The sequence below is a fragment of the Malurus melanocephalus genome, unplaced genomic scaffold, assembly GCF_030028575.1.
Source record: "Malurus melanocephalus ecotype Western Australia unplaced genomic scaffold, MMel_1.1 scaffold_11, whole genome shotgun sequence".
Taxonomy (NCBI): domain Eukaryota; kingdom Metazoa; phylum Chordata; class Aves; order Passeriformes; family Maluridae; genus Malurus; species Malurus melanocephalus.
Window position 1 is genome coordinate 1,946,461 of NW_026623243.1, and position 10,320 is coordinate 1,956,780.

The following is a 10,320-nucleotide window of genomic DNA, read 5'->3' on the forward strand; positions in this document are numbered from 1 at the left end:
TGCTGTGGGATCCTGGTGATCCCTGTCGCTCTAATGGACCATTAAATTCTGTTACTAATGGGCACACATTACAAAGCCAGCTGTAAGGTATTATGAGGTTAATAACAGTCTCTAAAGGGCTAGACATTTACTTAGATAAAAAAAAAAAAAAAAAAAACAAAAAAACAACAACACCCTGTTCTACGATAGTTAATGTTAAATAAACAAAATACAAAACATATTTTGAAAGGAAAAAATTTAACTGGTTTCAAGGCAGAAGCTAATGACAGTTCCCTTTGCGCATTATTCTTCCAAAATTCCTCTCTGCTGGAGAACTTATTGTACCTTTATTCTAAACATTTGGTCCCAGATCCACCACTGACAGCATATTGGCATACAGAGGCAGAGAAACAGTCTTCCAGCATGGGATTTATTGATTTCTAATGGAGYGTAGGAAAATGCAACTTTTAAATAGCCTGCAATCAAAAGACATTCAACAAAAGCTATGCAGACTGTGAAAGAATAAGCAAAATATGATCATCCATAWTCATGAAAGCACATTAACCCACTTACCTGGGATGTTCAATTATTTCCCTACTTATGGATAATATGTGGGCTAAATGTGTGCTGTAAGTGTCAAGATCAATTTAAAAAGTGAGTAAATTGCCTTTTTATGTCCTGTATTAAACAGTGTCCTGCATGCATGGCTGTCACTTCAAAATTGTTTAGTTTTCACAAAARCTCCAGCTATTCTATTACAGTACATGAATAGGAAAATGGAATGCGCAGGGTACTATTGAGCAGTTAATGACATAGATACTTTACCTGAATCATTCAGAATAATGCACAAATGTTTGCAGACCTCAGAAGAGGCTRGTATAGTCACAGCTGGTTTGACAGTGATGGAGGGAAGAAGGGTTTGCATTTATTGTGTGTAGTGGTATAGAGAGAACACAGAGAGGGGTAAATATTTCTATAGTCATGAATTCAAATGAGCAATTCATATTTATATAGTTTTCCATTATACACCYAGGACCTCCTGGTCAAATATTGCATTCATACTTTCTCATGAAATATGTTTCTGTTAAAATATTTTGTATAAAAAACTTTGAAAGGCAAAGAAAACCATGCAAAACCTGAAGCATGGGAGCTAAAGGAAGTAGGCTTTGGCTGAATACCTACACTCCTGGAAAGGCTTGATTTTTATTTTACGTTTCAGGTGACTCAAACACCACATTTACAAGCACCTTTATTATCCTGTGACACATCTGCATAGTCARTACACAGAAAACTGAGAGCCAATTATTGGCTACATTTTGCTTTAATAAGTGAGAAAATAATTTTGGCAGCTGTATTGCTTATCCAAATAATCCCAATGTCTCTGGTTGAATATCCATGGAAGACTGCACAGAACAACAGCAATGAACCTGCCATGTAAATAGAGATGATTGGAGAATATTCTGTCAAAATTGTGTAATGCAAATGTCCTTTCTATATTATATGGAAAAAGGAAATTTTGATTTCTTTTGGTTCCTTATCTCCCTGGTTTTTAAATAATTAACAAAATAGAAGTGTGTGGATAAGTTTCTTGGGTTTGGTTTGTTTTGCTTTATCTTGTTTTTCCAAAAAACATTTTCATTTCAGAATGTCATAAAGAAATGCTGCAAAACTTTAWATGAAGTTTTTATTACAAAAAGTCTTATGAAAATACTGTTTGTATTATTCTGGCAGATGCACATATCACTATAACCTGAAGAAATTTTTAACTGATTCTTTCCAGTTTCTTCTTTCTTTTTGTATAAAAATGATTTTGTCTTTTAACAGATAGCAAACTAGAAAAGGCAGATGACCTTTGCAAGGCACATAATAATTTCAGTACAGCAGTGGTTRCATATTATGGTTTGGTAGCTTTTTKATTTGCTTAGTTTTCAGAGGCAAATTATTGATTTTGCAAACTGGGTTTTTTAAAAATCAAACTCATGTTTTGCAAATCATACATAATAAGAAAGATTAACCACATCCCCCTGGGTTTCATTTTGAAGTTTCTGAGTGAGACTGCATTTAATGCTTCATGAGATAGTTTAAAAATGCTAATATTTTCAGTGGAAGCTGAGAAAGGCTTGGTAATTATTTTGTGCAAGTTACTATAAGATAGTTCTGCCACACTTTCTTCAAGTGTAGCATATGGAGAGACGTAATGCATGATAAAACTCAGAATAAGGCTTTTTATAGCAGCAGATTTCTTTCTCTAATGATAACAACATTTGGGGCCAATTTGTGAAGACTTAAACACTTAGAACAACAAGTCATATTCAGGGCCTGACTTTCATAACACTTTTGGGCTAGTGTATCCCACCAGCAACATTWAACCAGTTCCACAACACAAAACCCCTATTTTTTTCATAAACAACCTTGTAGAAAAATTCAATTTGTGTTTCAAAAACAGTGAATAAGGACAAATTAGAAATAGTTTTGTTAGTGAAGAGATTATGCTTTACTTGTAAAAACACTGATACTTAAATGAAAGACTGAATAAACTGTCAATAAGGCAAAGAGCTCAGACTGTCCTCCACTGTCTAACTCTAATTTATTCTGGTGGTGAAGACACCTCCATGTTGGATGAACTGGTTCTGAGGTCAGAATTGAGTTTATCTTACTGGAAGTTTTTCGCTGATCTGCTTCAATCTGGCTAGGCTTCCATTCCCTGTCTGAAAAAGAGGGATGAAAATGGGAGTGTTTAGAGATACTGCCTGTAAGAATATTCCAATTATATAACACAGAGATTTTGTAATAATTATTAATAGTTATATAGTATTGAATTTGTAAGAATTATATATTTTCTACTGAGCTGAAAGTCTTCTGAGATTATGACAAATTTATCTTAGAAACTCCCATGACCAGATAAAAGCAACAAACTTATTATTTGGGATRAACATGTCTCTTGAGGACCAACAAGGAGAGAAGATTTTTCTTCACAGCTCATAGTAAAATAATCTTTTACTTCCTATGTTGCATCACTGTATTTTTTGGCATAATTAATTAATGCATATGAGAGGATGTATTAGGACAATAGAAGACATATCATAGGAAATTATATATATATATATATATATATATATACACATATATATGTGTGTGTGTGATTGGGGTATGGGATATTAGGACCTACTCCAGCTGTAAACTACCCACTTACAGCACATAGCCATATCTGTGCACAAGTCACACTGAACCAAACATTCAAATAACTAATTTTGAATTGTGTTCTGGGTTAAGATTTTTCCCCTTTTGTTCCTTTTCTTTGGGAATTTTTTCTTTCCCATTTGTTGCTGGAATACACTAATTGCCAGGTCATCCTTTTGATGGCTGGGCCCTTAGTGAAGACAATGATACCTATGCCCCACCTAAATGATCTTGCTAAGCTCTGGGAGAGTGTTTTCCTGTGGTGGTGGGGGGAWAACTTCTCTTCCTTTGCTGCTTCGCTGAGAGAAGGAGATCTGCCCGCTGGCTGCTCCGGGGAGAGCTGGCCTGCCCTTTTCCTGCAGAGCCCAGCACCTCTGCTCATTGGGTTCCTGTTTGCTGCACCGTGGTTTTCTCTCCTGTGCCTTGCCGGGGATTCCAGCTTCAGGGGTGAGCTCTGCTCCATCCCGTCTCACAGCCACGGGATTCCTGCTCATCTCTTTGCCGTCCTGAGTTTTTTTGCTGTCCAGAGGAGCACCGAGATCGGCGTTTCCGCTGTGAGTTTTGCAGAGGAACCTTTCTCCATCCACCTCTGCCATTTTGTGTCCATCACTGGCGCCGCGGGAGATCTGAGCCAGCCGGGACCCGCGCCACAGCGCCCCCTGCAGCCGCGGGGGAATCATCGCACCCGCCCTGCCCGGCCGGGAGCCAACAGCGCCCCTGCCGGCTGGGACTGGAACTGCACCAAAGGGGAGGCTGTGTCTCTGTGAGGCTGTCACTGGGTTTGGGACTGGGCTGGTTGTTGCTRTTGTTATTGTTACTTGTTTCACCTTGTTATACATATTAGTAAAAACCGTTATTCCCTTTTACCCWWWTYYTKSCYKRAARSCCSKKRWTTTTYMAARSYWWWAWWAWTYSGRRGGRRGGGGGGGTCATATCCACCACTCCAAGGGGAGTYCCTGCCTTCATCAGCAAACACCTGTCTTTCAAACCGGGACAAATTGCCTTTGAGATTGTTGTGCTTTGGGGCTGACCAGCACTGGCAACTGAAGTGACCAAGAAGGCMAATGGCATCCTGGCTCAGATCAAAACACATTGTGGCCAACAAGACTAGGTGAGTGATTGTCCCTCTGTGCTCTGCRCTGGTGAGATCACACCTCAAGCCCTGTGCCCAGTTCTGGGCCCTTCTCTGTTAGAGAGACCTTGAGGGGCTGGAGCAGTGTCCAGAGGGGRTCAATGAAGCTGGTGAAGGGTCTGGAGCACAAAGCTGATGAGGAGCTGCTGGAGGAAATGGGGTTGTTTAACCTGGAGTAAAGGAGGCTTGGGGGGACATTATCACTCTTGACAGCTGCCTGCRTGAAAGATACAGCCCGGTGAAGATCAACCTCTTCTCACAGGCAACAAGGGGCAGGACAAGAGGACATGGTCTCAAGCTGCACYGGGGAAGGTTCAGGCTGGACATGAGGAAGAATTTCCTCACKACAAAGGTGGTTAAGTTAATTGGAATGGACTGTCCAGGGAGGTGCTGGAGTCATTATCCCTGGATGTCTTCAAGGAATGACCGGACAATGGACTTAGTGTTATGGTTTTATTGGCATGGTGGAGTTTGGTCAAAGGCTGGACTTGAACACTTTGGAGGTATTTTCCAACCTCAGTGATTCAATGATTCTGTGATTGTCTCTTATACAYGATCAAGATACCCTGGAAAAAGGAAGATCCACACGATATGATAATTATTGTTTCCCAAAYCGCACGGATTGTCCCAAATCAACACAGACGTCTCATCAATACCACTCCAGATCCACAAGTACTTAGAAGATTAACCTAGGGACAGCCCTGTGATGGAGCCAGCTGAGAGCAGGAAATGGTGTGGGAACATTTGTACAGCAGTGTCCAAGCTAGTAAGTCATGCCAAAAAAATAATTCTATTTCCCTTTTTTATTCACAAACCAAGCAATCTATCCACAAATAATCAAGACATCACTGAACTGTCAAGTTATTCAGCTGCATTTTCATCAGAGTGAGTTTCAGCAAGGAGCTGACAGCAGGTTAAAGGTGCAAATAGGTGAACCACTATCTAGTGAATATATGGACAATAGTGACTTTGACAGGCTCTTACATGTCTATTGGCCAAAGCTAGTTATCGARGTGTCCCAAATAAACAATTTTTTTCCAGCACCAATAAAGCCTCAGAGTTTTTCCTTTTATGACCTGGACTTTTACAGCAATACAGAAAGGGAATATAGATTACTTTGCACTGTAAAGCAACTTTGGTGAAAGCAATTCAGTGAATCACAGCTCAGATCATTCCACACCAAGAAATCTGCAATCTCCCCAAGGAGTTTTATGGATAGAAACACTGGATGAAGCATTGGTGTATGGCAGACTTTCACAGTTTGTGTCAGAAAGAGTTCCTAGGTTTCAGAATGAAYATCTTTTGTTGATTTAAGTTAACAGATGGTTTTAAAGGCTTACTTGTGATACTTAAAATATTACAACCCTCCTACATGGCTGATTAGAAATCAGAATTTCCCCACTGAGTGGGGGAGGGTGACCCTGACCCTGAAGTAATGAAGGAGAAATCTTAATAAAAAAAWTATATTATGCCCACATCCCTATGAAACCTTTTCTCAACACTCTAAATTGTGTTAAACTTCTCCTTTCATTTGTTCCTAATTCTGACTTAATCTTCTKTCAAGGACAAGGCAAACCATCAATAATAATAATAAAATATTTAAATAACAGTCAGGACATCCCAGCTTAGAATTTCCTGACCAGTAATAATGRCATGGGTAAGTATTCTAAAGTGTATCTAGAATTTTACGCCTCTCCTAGACACTTATTTATTTCCAATTGTCTGACACCTTGATACTCATTGTTTCAACAAATATCCACATTAAATATTTCTCTACTGCTCATATTTTTTTTCAAGCTGAACTTGTAAGTTTGTGAATTGACAACTGTTTGYAGTATACAATTATTCAAAGGCAGGACAATTCATTTCATGTTCACTAATTATGATTSCTTTCTTCAGCACAGAATCAGATCAAAAATGTGCCAGCATAGGGAGTAGAAATAGCAACTGAAAATTAGATARCACCCATTGTTATCAAAGAGTTAATGAGATTTTACAAAGCAATTATAACGTAGTCCTTTTTTAATGAAATATTTTAAAAACCATGCTTCTCCTTTTATCACAAAACTCATTTGCTCCTTTATTTCTTTTGTCTCATTTTAGGAATAGAGAAGTGAAGGTAGAAAACTATAGCACATAGCAAAGACAGTTGGCTATTTTCCTCATAGCTCTTGGGATTTCACATCTTCAGCTTTGTTAATTCCAGTCTAGAATGAGACTTTACCTCTCAGAAGTAAAATATTTCCTGACTGAAAGAGAGCTCTGATTTCTTTATATCTTTCTTTTTGAAAGCAGAATGAAGCAGCTATGTTAGGTGATAGGTGAAAATTTGGTGTGAAGGCTTTGGCATTTGACAGTGTTGTCTTTGGTGTGCTTAGAAAAAAAAAAAAAAAAAAAAAAAAAAAAAATTCCAAATTGCTAGCAGACTGAGACAAGAATTATGTAGTGAATAGAGAATACTGGAAAGTTGTGTAGAGTCACGTTTTAATCACATTTCACCCCATGCTAATGTGGTGCAGTTCATCTCCAAACAAGACATAGCTCTGAGCAGGTGTATCTGCACAATAACGAATTTACACCTTATTGGAATGCAAGAATAWAATAGGCCAGAAAGACAAATTAGTTGGATTAGGAAATCAGCTGTTTCAACTGACTTATTTTCCAGGTGGCAGTATTTATAAAGCTGACTTTTCAGCATGAGGCATTCAGCCATGCCTTGATTATCTGATTRTTCCTGTGACTTGTATGTATTTCTGTCTGATAGACGTTGCAGCAAGCAAAAGTGCTGATTTTGCAAAATGCCATACAGAAAATGGCACTGTGTGATTTTTGGCATCAACACTATATCAACAAAATGACTAAGACACAGCATTTAAAAATTCATTAGTGGACAAAGAAAATCAAAGAATTATATAATCATTTAGGCTAGAAAAAGTTCTTAAGATCATTAGGTTCAACTGTTAACCTAACGCTGCCGAGTCTAGCACTAAACCATGCCCCTCAAYATCATGTCTGCACATCTTTTAAATACYTYCAGGGATGGTGACTCTATCACATCTCTGGGCAGCCTGTTAAAGTGTTTGACAACTCTTTCCATCCAGAAATATTACCTAATAATGAAACTAAACCATCTCTGGAGCAACTTGAGGCTGTTTCCTCTCAACCTGTCACCTGTTACTTGGGAGARRAGGCTGACCTCCACCTCGYTACAGCCTCCTTTCCTACAGTTGTAGGGAGGGTTAAGGTCCTCCCTGAGCCTCTTTTTCTCCTGCCTAAACACCCCCAGCTCCCTCAGCTGCTCCCCTTTGGAYTTCTGTAGACCTTTCAGCAGCTTCATTGCCCTTCTCTGGACACTCTTCAGCACCTCAATGTCTTTTGTGCAGTCAGGGGCCAAGAACTGAACACTATTCAAGGTGCAGTCTTACCTGGGATTTTTAGACCAATAAGTTTGAAAAGAGAAACTTAGTAGCTAAGAAATATTTAATAAGAAGAAATCAGAAGCATTTTTAGCCAGAGAAGGGGTTGGGTGAAAGKTAAAACAGGTACAATAGCCACTGTGCAATTAAAAAAAACAAGAATGTAAATTTGTACAGCGTGTTCATAGGAACGCTACAGAATTTTCCAAAGAAGAAAGAGAAACCTACAGAAAGGGTTTTGGTAGATTTTTATATTCCAAGGCATCTGGCTTCCTTCATAAACTTGGGTATGTCATTTATTTTGCCTGTTTCCTTACTTGCTAAGGATATTATTTTCTTATCCACAGGGCAGTTGTGAGGAAAAATTCCATTAGTAATGATTAGGGATTTAAAAATTTGGATATTGTCATGCAAGTATCTAAGTCCTTAGTTATCTATTAGTTCAGAAGGAAATTGGTTTTGAGAGATGGCTTTGTCTCTATCTCAAACCTATAATTTAGTCAAAGTAATGAATTGCTGGGACATGGGTGGCTGACTAAACTGGAGAATTACATTATTATCAACTCAGCTTCAGTGACAGAGTTGATGCTCACAAGTCTGACTACTAAAAATTGTTTTGAAGACTATAAAAACTCTCATTAAGCTGAAAGAAGATACTACTTCTGTGCTACATTAATGAAACAAATATTTTGAGAAAAACAATATACTCTTTTGCCTATGGAATAGCTTTCATATTTTATTWCCTTTCTTATCACATCTTGACTCTTACATTAAAATACACATCAACTTCCTGTRTGTCGATCAGACACAAAAGGTAATAAATATTTTTGGCTTGAAATATTTTACTGTGCTACTCTTTTTAAATAACAYATTGACACCCTTAATTGAAAGGGAATTTGGTTAGTATTTAATATTAACACCAGTTTTTATGAATTTTGAAAACCCATTGTTATTTTTGAAATTTCTATCAAAAAATTTATTAGACAAGTATTAAAATAGGCAACTATTTCACTAATTTTTTTATACATATTGTATATGACAAGAGAAGTGATCTCTTCTTGAGAGGAATCCTTAACAGTGTAAAAAGCTGTAAAATATCATACTCTTCATTAAAATTCTTATTGGACCTCTACTAGGTGATATGAAAATATTTTTAAAATCCAAAGAGAAAGTGAATTGTAGTCTATCAACACGWAGAATTAAAGAGTTGCTTTTTGCAAGTCTTTGAAGAAATATTTTCATTTTTCAGAATATTCCAGAATTAATTCAGAACAGATGCGATGGTTATGAAGAAAAACTCAAATGGATCAGTGCAATAAAAGCCTTGAGTTAAGAACTACATTGCCATTTAGGTACAAATTCAAAATACATGGTCCCTTAACTCACCTGTAAATTCCTAATTTCACATGCTGATGAATAAAGAAGTAAAGAGGAGTTAGGAAATAAAAATCTAAAGATTTTGCTRGAGGTGGTCCTTTTAATGAGCCTTTCTGCATGGAGCAGAGAAGGAGCTAGACAGTACTCCAGGAGAATGGCAGATCATGGCATGGGCTGAATTCAGAAAATATGTGTATTTTGCAGGACCCTAMGTCAAATTTATCATTGGAACATCAGAAATATTTTATTTCATTACTTACAAAAGTCCTTGCTTATGTATAGGATTTCCAGCTAATTCCTTTATGGGCCCAAGCCGTATAAAATTTTAAAATTTTCCCTAGCAAGTCTCATCAGGATTGAAGTAGCCAAATAGACTGCAGTCAAATGGTGATATTTTCCTCCCCTCAAAATTACAGTCAGATATGTAAGGAAGAAAAAGAAGTTCTGTTAGCTGCAAGGAGCAACCAGGACCATCCTCCAGTTCAGACAAACCCTCAGCCAGCTTTTTTCAAATGTCAGTGCAAAACTGACAAACATTTATCCCTCCCAACATCTTGAAATTACTTACAAAAATCTCCCTACGATACCAACATCTACATTATTACTTCTCCTTTTCTTCTAGTGCACCAAAAATCACATCCATTTTCTTGTTCCCTGCTGTTCTCTATTTTTCCCCTACTCAAAGACAAAATTATCTCTGCCTCTGAAAATTTTCACTGCCTAAAAACAGTTCTCATTGCTCTCACTGCTTCTGCCTTATTGAATAGTCAACCCATTTAAAACAAAACTGGCCCTTGCGAGATTCTTATTTTTAGCTTCCAAAAAAATTACTTCTGAAACCCAAAACTCATTAGCAAATGAGTTCACACAAAAAAATTCTCAGGTGCATGTTCATTTTATGAATTTCCCTTCCCTCTTATCTATGTTAATATATAGACTGAGATCTAGTACCAATCTTTCAAAAACCATGCCTGACTCCATCATCTTTCCACCTCTAGYTTTAGCAAGACTCTTTTCAGAGAGTGTTGCTTAAATGTTAAATATTTCTGAAGTCAGAAATGTTCAGGTTGCAGGGGCAGGCTCTTTCAACCATGAACGTTGATTTGCTCTTGGTCCCTGCAGGTCACCTGAGCAAAGTTTTTATACAGTGCGACTCAATCTATCATGGCACAGAAATGTAATGTACTTCCTTACTCCAGATACCAGTCAAACAAAGCAAAATAAAACAAAACAAAA